Consider the following 10,737-nt stretch of genomic DNA (forward strand, 5'->3'; position numbering starts at 1 on the left):
GGACCTCGTCTGAACTTTGCCGGCATCCATCGATGCGTCTCGATCGGCAGCCGAGCACTTTTTATACAACGAGTCCCCTTGTTCCCGGTGACTTTTTTCCAGCTTGCTCTTCTTCCAATCACGGTTCACCTAGCGAGGGATCAACGCGTGTAACGACAACGCTGGATGAATGGAAACTGCGAGACACACTGACAGCTGGCAGTGTTTTGACTCGTATGAATGGAGGCAAAGTCTAAAATGGCACTGGACACTGATTGAATAATCGCCGACTCGGCTCTTCATCTACTCTGGCCGTCACACATACGAAACACGCGTTGCTTGTCCAACGTACAGACGTATCCCGGCTCGCAACGCATTCTCCACACGACGATCCAAACGCACTTTGTACGTGTTCACGACACTGTAATTGTTTAACATCGTTCACCGTGCCCTACATATCGACGGTACTTCACATGGTTTTATTCCCCAAATTCATGACTGCTTACGAAGTTTGGTGCTTGGATGTCTTCGGATGTCCGCGAAGTCCTGTATTCGGAAGTTTGAATACCGAATGTTTGGTCTTCGATGGAAATACTGTACTCTCTCTCTCTCGACATCGGGAGATTGATGCAATTTCCTTGATGAACTTGGAAACGAGTCACCGAACTCGCGTTCGAAGCGATTCTAATTCACTCCTCAAGCCACCTCCCAAGATGAATGTAGGTACCTACAACAATGTCGTTCATTCCTATCGACCCAACGAAGAGGAACGAAAAGGCTATTTGGTAAGTGGCACAACGTGGTTGGTGCAACGATATCTTCGCCCTGAAGGGCGATCAGTCAGCCTAAACAATAAAACCGTTTTCCCGAATTCCGAATGCGGGTCGGATTTGTTTTCCCGGAAATTGAGTTGCTGCTGGCTTCAATCGTACACGAGGAAATCTTTGACGAGCAAATGTATGTTTCTCATCATTTCTGGGAACAATACATTCACACATACTTGTACACAGGTGTAGGTCCATATTCCTGTCGGATCAAAGCTTACGCGAAGAAGAATTGCTTACCGTCAAGTTTGGACTTTAGTTAAAAAACTGGAATGATACATGTATAAAAGTGTTGCATTTAAACGACCCGCTACACGTATCTCGAAAACTGAAACGCCGCCGTTGGGTTAACGAAGGGATCGATTTTTCATCTCTCTTTTATAACAGTCTCATCAAATATAACGATCCCTACACCGGGTCAAATAATTATCCCTGCAGGTCTTCTCGACTTGTGCCCATGATTATACCTGCCCTAATTCGGTTATAGAGTCAAATTCTGAATGGCTAAGTACGACGTACCTTCCCATCTTCCGGTGGGCTCCAAGGCTTATTACATAACGTTATACCATCCCCTGGTGGAGTTAATTCCGAAATTAAGTAAGGATCAATGAACGTCTGAGTTCGTAATTTGCAAAAGATACGCGGCACGACACGGCGCCAAAGGAAAATCGTTGTCATGAAAAGGGTGACGATGATTTTGCATAAATTGGTGGGTGAACGTGTCGATGAGCGGATCGATATCACGACGGACCTCAACGCGAGGTTTGCTTTCTGCAAGTAGGCCGAGTTCGCCCTTTACCCGTACAGAGCACACCCCCCGGTTATAAGGGGTAGATTCGCCTTTTTCGTCAGCGTGGAGTTTTCCCACGGGAACAGTACCTAGAACACGAGGGATCGTCGTTAACCGAGAATACATGAAAATTAAACGAGAGAATTGCCGAGAGGGCGAAGGATCCCAAAGGCAAAGTGGAAAACGGAAATCACAGGGATGAGTTGACCGCTTGACATTGTGACTGTGCGGTTCAAAGAATGGAATTAAAGGGATGTACAGACCGCTGAAGCTTTTCGCTGCTGCTGCTACTCGATATATTCGCTATCAGACGCAGAAGCTACCGTCACGCAACAACATTCTTTCAGACCAGCTCTATTTTCGTAATGGTTAGATAAATGGTTATTGCCCGACGGAGAGCCTGTCTTTTATCGTTTTTTCGCTGCCTTTGTTGACTATGGGATATCGAGTGTCGAGGCCCGGTCGATTTCCCCATTTATTTCATTACCTGTCCATCTCCTTCTCGACTGGCTGAAACGAGAGACGGAGAGTCGTTTCACTCGATACTCGTGTTGTACACTATAAAAATACTTGCGTTTGTTGTACTAACTGGAAAACATGGTGGGAGTGAAAATGATAAAAAAGAAAATAGTAACACACACCCGGTCACAGCTACTTCCCAAACTCGTTTTCCAAAACCATATTATTCGATTACGTTGAATAATGAAAATACTTGAGGACTGTGTAATAGGAATGGAGTTTAAAAATATACGAAGACCAAAAAGTTGAAGAGTCGCAATATCGAATTTTTAGAATGTAGAAATTCGAAGTACGGAAAAGTAAAAGAAAAGAAATATCGGAACATAGAATATCGAATTGTAGAATTGTCAGAATTCCTCTTGATAATATAGAATCGTATTCAAGTCTTCGATTTTGCTATTCTGTGTTTTCATCTTTCTATATTTTGTCATTCTGTATTTCGACTTTCTATATTTACAATTTTCCCGACCAGGACTTTCCACGTTTATAACTTTCATGAATCCGATTATCGCATCTATGAAAATTCGACATTCTGCTCCTTCTATCAATCGAGGCTTCTAGTATTTTATACCTACCCGGTAACACTGATCACAGCTATGCAGCACTTCAAGTCGATCGTTTGATTATGATATCCGAAGTGGGTACTGGGGTGTTTCAAAGAAACCTGCGTAGACCGATCCGACGGGGTTATTCAGCTATATTAAATTCCATTTCCACCCCTTTAAACTCGAGGTCGAAATACCCGCGAGTCCATTGATCCGCTGACCGTCTCATCATCAGCGTCTCAAACCCTCAGTTAAACTGAGAGCCGATCAACCTTCGGGGTTCAATTTCTTCGCTATAGGAGCTTTTCCCCAGTTCCGGCATCACTCTCGGCTCATTTAGCATCGCCCGTCGTAGCTACCGAGCTTTCGCTCGATCCCAAAAAAACGGCCCTCGGTGTTTGGAGCAGATAAGTAGACCCCGCTTGGAGCCTATTTGCGCGACTGTCGAGGATGTACGAAGAGATCTGCCAGCCAGTCGACGGTGAAGATCTAACGACGAACGGAACGCGCTCTTCTTTCCACCCTTGTACAATCTGATCTTCAGCTACATCCCGGAACACCGAAAGCTCTCATCGTTATTATATCGAGCTAGTGATATTTCCGGGCAAAATTCTGATGCGATTTTTTCACAGTCGAGCGGTGTAAATAGAAACTTTGTTTTTTCAAATTCCCTGCCAAGATGTCCAAACACATGTGTTCCGGAATTACTTTGCACCCTGCAGAGTGGTGGACGAATCAGCGTGGGTTTTGTACCGTCGCATCTTTTCTCTCGATCGCGTTTTATCGTCAGCTTACGCACGTCGTGACGGGGGCGGGGATCAAGACGGATTGAAACAATCTGATAAATTGTTTAATCAAACGGGAGTGTCTCGCGACTGATCGAGAGGACGACGTCAAAACAAGCCGCCGCGTTGGAAAGAGACGTCGCTTCTTTCTTCACTTCGGCATTAAAAGGTATAAAGAAAATATACGTACATCGAGGGTATAAAATAACCGTGGACGAGGTTTTTTTTTTTTATCCCTTTCGACTTTCAAAAGAACCGAGTCTTCGATCTCCTCAATATACGATCCATCATAATTTTACTCCCTTCCACTTTACTTCACCTTTCGAGCGATATAGAATCGTATCGGAGGTCCAATTCCGCGTTAGCTAAAATTCGGATGTGATTATAGGTTAAAATTTTTAATTCCTATTACTAAAGTTCATCTGGGCAGAAAATGAATATGAGTTTTTTTTATAAATATTTCAATTACGATGATACTAAACAGTTACGTTTGCGCCAAATTTTCTTGTACGTAATTCGAACGATATTCGAAGCGATGTCTGAAATTTTAATAGAATTTTCTGGTAACTATCTAGCTAGGGAAGTTTTTTTGTTCAATGTTTAAACTTTGACGTATTTATAACTGTTTTAATTATGATGACGATAAATGGGTATACTTATGTCAAATTTTGTCGTACAAAATTCGAACGATATTCGAGACTATGTCTGAAATTTTACTAGAATTTTCTGGTAACTATCTAGCTAGGGAAGTTTTTTTTGTTCAATGTTTAAACATTGGCGTATTTATAACTGTTTCAATTATGATGACGATAAATGGGTATACTTATGTCAAATTTTGTCGTACAAAATTCGAACGATATTCGAGACTATGTCTGAAATTTTACTAGAATTTTCTGGTAACTATCTAGCTAGGGAAGTTTTTTTTGTTCAATGTTTAAACATTGGCGTATTTATAACTGTTTCAATTATGATGACGATAAATGGGTATACTTATGTCAAATTTTGTCGTACAAAATTCGAACGATATTCGAGACGATGTCTGAAATTTTACTAGAATTTTCTGGTAACTATCTAGCTAGGGAAGTTTTTTTTGTTCAATGTTTAAACTTTGGCGTATTTATAACTGTTTCAATTATGATGACGATAAATGGGTATACTTATGTCAAATTTTGTCGTACAAAATTCGAACGATATTCGAAACGATGTCTGAAATGTTACTAGAATTTTCTGGTAACTATCTAGCTAGGGAAGTTTTTTTTGTTCAATGAGCGAATACAGCGATCAGCGTACAAAGGTTTAGCATCATAATGTTGTGGGCGGGCAATGAAGACAAAGGCGAACTTAAACTTTGACGTAATTTAAATTTATGTTATATCGCGGTGAAACCTCTCCGCGACATTTTCAATTACCGTAGGTTCTATGGCTATACTTACATCGTACATAGTACATAATCGGGGTTAATTTAACTTTGCTAACGAGCATCGAATCGATTGACATTTCAAAAATCAGCACCGTGCTCAGAATCGAATCGGGTAAGTAAGTGAGACTCACTGCCGGGGAACGCGGAAGTTCCACGAAGTCTCATCGTACTTTGACTTTCGTGAAAGCATAAAATGACGTGTTTGGCTCGAGGACTACGCGTGACTAATGATTATGCGTAACGGTGTCGATTTACTTGCCGAATAATCGGCGGTGTCACTCGCTCTTAAGGATGTGACAGTGGTACAGTCCCCTCGAAAAAGTGTCGAATGGAAAAATCGAGATACAAAAGTTCAAATCAACAGACGAACATAGTTATGATAAGTTTTCTCGAAAAACTATCCCTGGTACGAATGGAAATAAGAATCCAACACTTTGAATTTTCATTTAAAAAGTTTAGTATTAATTGATAATCTGAGACTATTTACATTGTTAAGCATCTTTTCTTTATACATGTAATAAATGTGAAATTGATATATTGATTTTCCAATTTCAATGAATAATAGGTTATTTTGTCGGTAAATGAACTCTTATACTTAAATCATCGTTTAGAAATAAAATATCAATTTACTTCATGCAACGATAAATATATTGATTTTACTCAAAAGTTTTCTTTTACAGGAAAACTGAATTACTGAATAAAAATCTACGTCCAGGAATACAGTATATGATCCATTTACGAAGAAACTGGGCTATGATTTATCAATATTCGATATCGGATATGTAAAGTTATTGCGTTGGAAAAATGAAGAATATTATGATATAACAAAAGTTGTTGATCATTGAAATTTTACCATGTAAATTATTTTTTATTTTGTTTTTTTTTCTCATCTTTCCACAGGTTGGTAACGAGCAAACATTCTTTTAACCTGTTATTCGACTTGATTAACGTTAGCTGGACTCGTTAACGTTTTATTCACGTATAAATTCTCTCGTTCTGCGATTATTTCGACATAGCCTGTACACTTGAAACATTATGAAATTTCATTAAACCAAACTGAACAAAAAACCACAACTGAGATCGCAGCGATTCAATTAGTCACTCACGGAGCTTTCTGAAAAAAAGTGTAACGATCACGAAATGATTATAATTATTAAGGATCTGACTAAAAGTGAAATCGAGTAATTGGACTGAAAAACGGTCACTTCGTCGATCCGCCTCGTGAACATATGTATGCGCATATATTCTGAAAAACAATGCGATAATTATTTATTTATTTTTTTTTCAATTATTTCTCATGAAAATCATACCTCTGCAGTAGAACGAAAACATTTACAAAACACAAATCCCTCCGTTGCTCGGTACCGTGAATGGATTAGCGGTGTGAAGTAACCGAAGATAGGGTCTATTATCTGCAGGTATAATCCGGAGTATGTAATGATCATGAAAAATCGGCTGCCTCTCTGCCGATATTCGACCGGGGAAAATAACAATAATAAAATATTGTTATATATAAATAAGTTATAAAACTGCATTGTAACGCACGATACATCCACCCAACCATGCACGGTGTTGCGTAGTATCCGAAATATGTCTATACGAATGTATAGCGAAAGGCGTGTAGAGTGCGTGCGCTTCGAAACAAGTGATCGATCGGTGTGTACGGCCACAGCTACTGCTGCTACTACTGCTAGTATTGCTGTTACTACTAGTGTTTTAACTGCTGAAAAAAAAAAAAAAAAAAAAACCGCGAATGAGTCTATTGCTACGAGTATTTCTAATGCTACCGCTAGTATCGCTACTACCATTAGCATTAATACTACTACTAGTATTTCAACTACTGTTACTAGCATTACTACTACTATTCTACTACTACTACTACTACTACTACTACTAACACCGCTAGTATTTCTACTGCTAATACTAATATTAGTATTACTAGCACTAGTATTACTACCACTATTACTAGTATTATTACTGCTACCATTAGTATTGCTATTAGTGCCAGTAGTATTATCATTACTACTAGTATTTCTGCTACAGAAAACAAACTACAACTGAGTCTACTACTACTAGTATTAACGCTACTACCACTAGTATTTCTACTACCGAAAAAATTCGCGACCGAGTCTACTACTACTAGTATTATTACTATTGCCGCTAGTATTACGACTAATAGTAGTATTTCTACTGTTACCACTGGTATTATTATCACTACTATACTGGTGTTATTACTACTGGCACTAGTATTACCACAACTATCATTACTACTGCTACTTCCGCTACTTCTACCGCCGGCCGTTACGTTCTGGAGGGATTATTATCTACACTGTGGCAGCCTCGGTGTCCGTAGCACCTTGTATTTCTGTCGTCGCTGTTCTAGTTGCGGGGCAACAAGAGCGGCGTTAATCTATGCCCCGCAAGGCTTGTCTTGTATCTATTTACCCAGGGGATAACCTGGACTTAAGTGTAATCTGATACATAATTGGCGGACACTCGTGTAGGCGGCTTGCAGCTTTTCACCGACCTCGCTTCGAAACTCTAGCTATGTCAATTATACACGATCGTGTCGGCAAATTTTTTTTTTTTCCCCCACGTACACTACAGGTATTAATTTATAGAGGTACGAACAAACCGCAGTCTTATCTAGATTTGAACATTTTTTTTTTCACGATCAATAGACGAGACACCAAAATTCTATTTCATCCGTCGAGTAAAGTTATCGCTTTTATCTCGTTAATTTGTATAAACTGAGAAGGCTGCAGGATTGACAAGAATCGATACCTTTTATCCATTTTATTACGAGAATGAAATTCCTGTCTCAAGTAGGTACGCGTAGAGATGAAAATTTCGTCAAAATGTCGTTTTTTTTTTGTTTGTTAAATATTTAACTTTGACCTTTTACCCTCGCAAGAAAAAAAAAAAAAAAAAAGAAGAAGAATGAAGAATAAAGAAAAGACAATTCGTAGAGGAAAATAGAAAATAGACTTTCCGACCGCGATAATTATAATTCGCATAAGAGTGAAAAAGTATTACGAGCGCCCAGAATATCGAGGCTCTATTACATAACGACATATTTACGTGTTTCGATATAAATCTTGAGTGTTCCGCAAGTTTGACAGTCCATTAATCAGCGACGCGTGATTTTGTTAACCTGGATAAGCGCGACGTAATCTAAGACACACTCTCATGTTCGACCGTTAAAAAAATTTAACTGCTAGTTTCGCTTCTATTATATGTACATACCCTACACCTATAAGTGTCTTATAAATCTCGTAACGTGAAATATCTGTATTATATACATATATATATATATATATATAATACAGATATTTTATATATATTTAGGAAACATCGCGATGGTGAGCGTTGAGCTTTTAATATATGTGCGGTTTAATCGCACAATGGTTCTTCGTTTAGCCTCGAGGCTTGATCCAGGAATTTCATTAACTGGAATTAATATATTACAGGAGTTTGGCTGTTGCGTCGGTGATCCCGCGATCACCGAACCCGAATTTGACGACGGCTAGGAATGAGAAACGCGTATTGGGCCTTCAGAGAACTGTGAGCGAATTTTGGTTATAGACGGCAGAACTCGGTACGAATCCCAAATGTACAGGGTATTTTGTAAGTTGCGTGTTGGACGTTTCTCGCTTCCGTGCGTCGGGATAAGGAAAAAACGAGAGGTGAGCAAAAAACAAAAAAAACAAAAAAAAAAAAAACGCACAAGGTGAAAAATAAAATAAAGGAAAATAGAGTAAAGGAAAAGAATCGATGATTTTGCGGTACATTTGAAATATAGATATATAACAGCATATATATGTATGTAATCCATTTATATCCCGTTACTCCGCAAAATCCTTGCTTTGCGAATCGGTGCACCGCGATCCATGGATGAAGAGAGGCAGAAGAATAATAAAAAGATGTCGGATAAAAAAGGTGCAAAAAAGGTGAAGAAGAAAAAAAAAAAATAAAATAAAATAAAAGAAGGAAACAAATAAAAAAAGAAGTAAAAAGAAATATTGTGAAACCACCCTTCCAGGCATCAACGGCGAGTTATATACCTATGTATACCTACAAATGTATATATATATATATATATATATATATATATATATATATATATATCTATGTGTACCTCAATGAAATGACAAGCGGTCTTCCTCTCTTTGTCCGTGGGAGTAGGTATATAACTTTGACGGCTTTTCTGCGCAGCCATTATTATTATATTGTATAATATGTACGAAGACGTTCGGCGCCGGAAACGTTCCGTTGATCTTTTGCTTTTTTTTTTTTTTTTTTTTTTTTTTGTTTTTTTTTTTTGGAATTCGTTGCTTTTGCGACCAAATTTTAAATTCCTTAAAATTTGTCGCCGTTTTACCTGCCTGGCGGTAAAAATGTGGAATGATGTTGAAACACGAGGGTCTAAATTGCGAATTTTCAAATTTGTTTTACAGAAGTTCAAAATTTGCGTAAAAATCTAAGTGTTGTGAGAAGTGAAATTGTAGGAAGGTTGACTGTGAAAAATCAAACTGTATGTACTGAATCTTCAGAATTAAGTGTAATGTTCATATCGAATTGTATGAAATAGATTTTTGAGTATTTTTAAAAAATTCGATGTTGCGAGCCTTTTTATACTTTTGCATATTTTCAAATTTCTCTTTACCTTCACCGTCAAAATTAACTGCCCTAGAGAGATGTAATTTCGTTTCGCCCTACGATGGAGAAAAATACATTTCTAGCGACTTTCCACTCAAGGATAATGAAAAGAAAAAAGCTTAGAAAAAGAAGATAAAATGGAAAGGACACACTTTTTGGGCATTATTTCTTTGCGGTCCGTTACATTACGGGTCGGGATATATAAAATTCCATCCTTTCATGGTTTGCAGGTGCACAGGAGAAATGATACCAGTAAATAAATAAACTTGCTATTTCGAAAATTTTGTCCATTAATTTCACTTAAATTGTTATTGTAACTGTCACAGTTAGTATACGCAGGCATAATATCGTTACTTTGCGTATGCTGCACAGTTAAAAATTGATTGTTAATTAACTATAAATTTACTGTACAAAAGAGTTGTCGATTTACGGTATCAGGTTCCAAAATTTCTTTCATCAATTTACAATGAATATTATTGATTTTACTAAAATTTATAGGCAAAACACAAATGAGTAATTTGAATCTATTCACTAAATTGTGTAATAAATTTACTGTATTTTTAAATTGAATAAACATTTAATGTATGGTGAATTCACTGTTTCGTATCCGAATAAAACTTCAAATACAGTGTAAGAAGTTTCATACAGAAATTTTTAACAAACTGTGTGTGTGTGTGTGTGTGTGTGTATTAATAATAGTTCGACTCTGCATCATTATCGATTTCATGCGAGAGAAGCGTGAGGCTATCGTTTAATTGTCAAACGAACAGCGTTTCTGCGCTGCGCCTCTTAATGAGATTACAACACGTATGTAATTAAGGGTTTGTAACTGTATATATTGTACAGACACGAGGCTGACTAATTCGGTTTGTCGACGCAGAGTTGTTAGAATATTATTCGTGTTGTATATATGTTATTAACGCTGTATACGGAATTGTTAATACGGTAATCAATGGAGTTTCGCGTGTTACCCTTACAGCTCGCCAACCCGCAAGTTTGAATCTTGAATCGAGAATTAGAAAAACGAAAAAAAATAGAATTTATAAAAAATGAAGTTATTTGACACAGTAAAACATATTATTCAATTAAAAGCGAAAAAACATGTGCAATCAGAGTGATGAAACAGTTTTGTTTGATTTCTCGGTAAGCAAATATTGAGAGATAGCAAAGGAAGAGCTTTTTTTGGGATTTACAAAAAGTATATTTATCAAAGGAA

Source organism: Neodiprion virginianus, chromosome 4 (genome assembly GCF_021901495.1).
Source record: "Neodiprion virginianus isolate iyNeoVirg1 chromosome 4, iyNeoVirg1.1, whole genome shotgun sequence".
Classification (NCBI taxonomy): domain Eukaryota; kingdom Metazoa; phylum Arthropoda; class Insecta; order Hymenoptera; family Diprionidae; genus Neodiprion; species Neodiprion virginianus.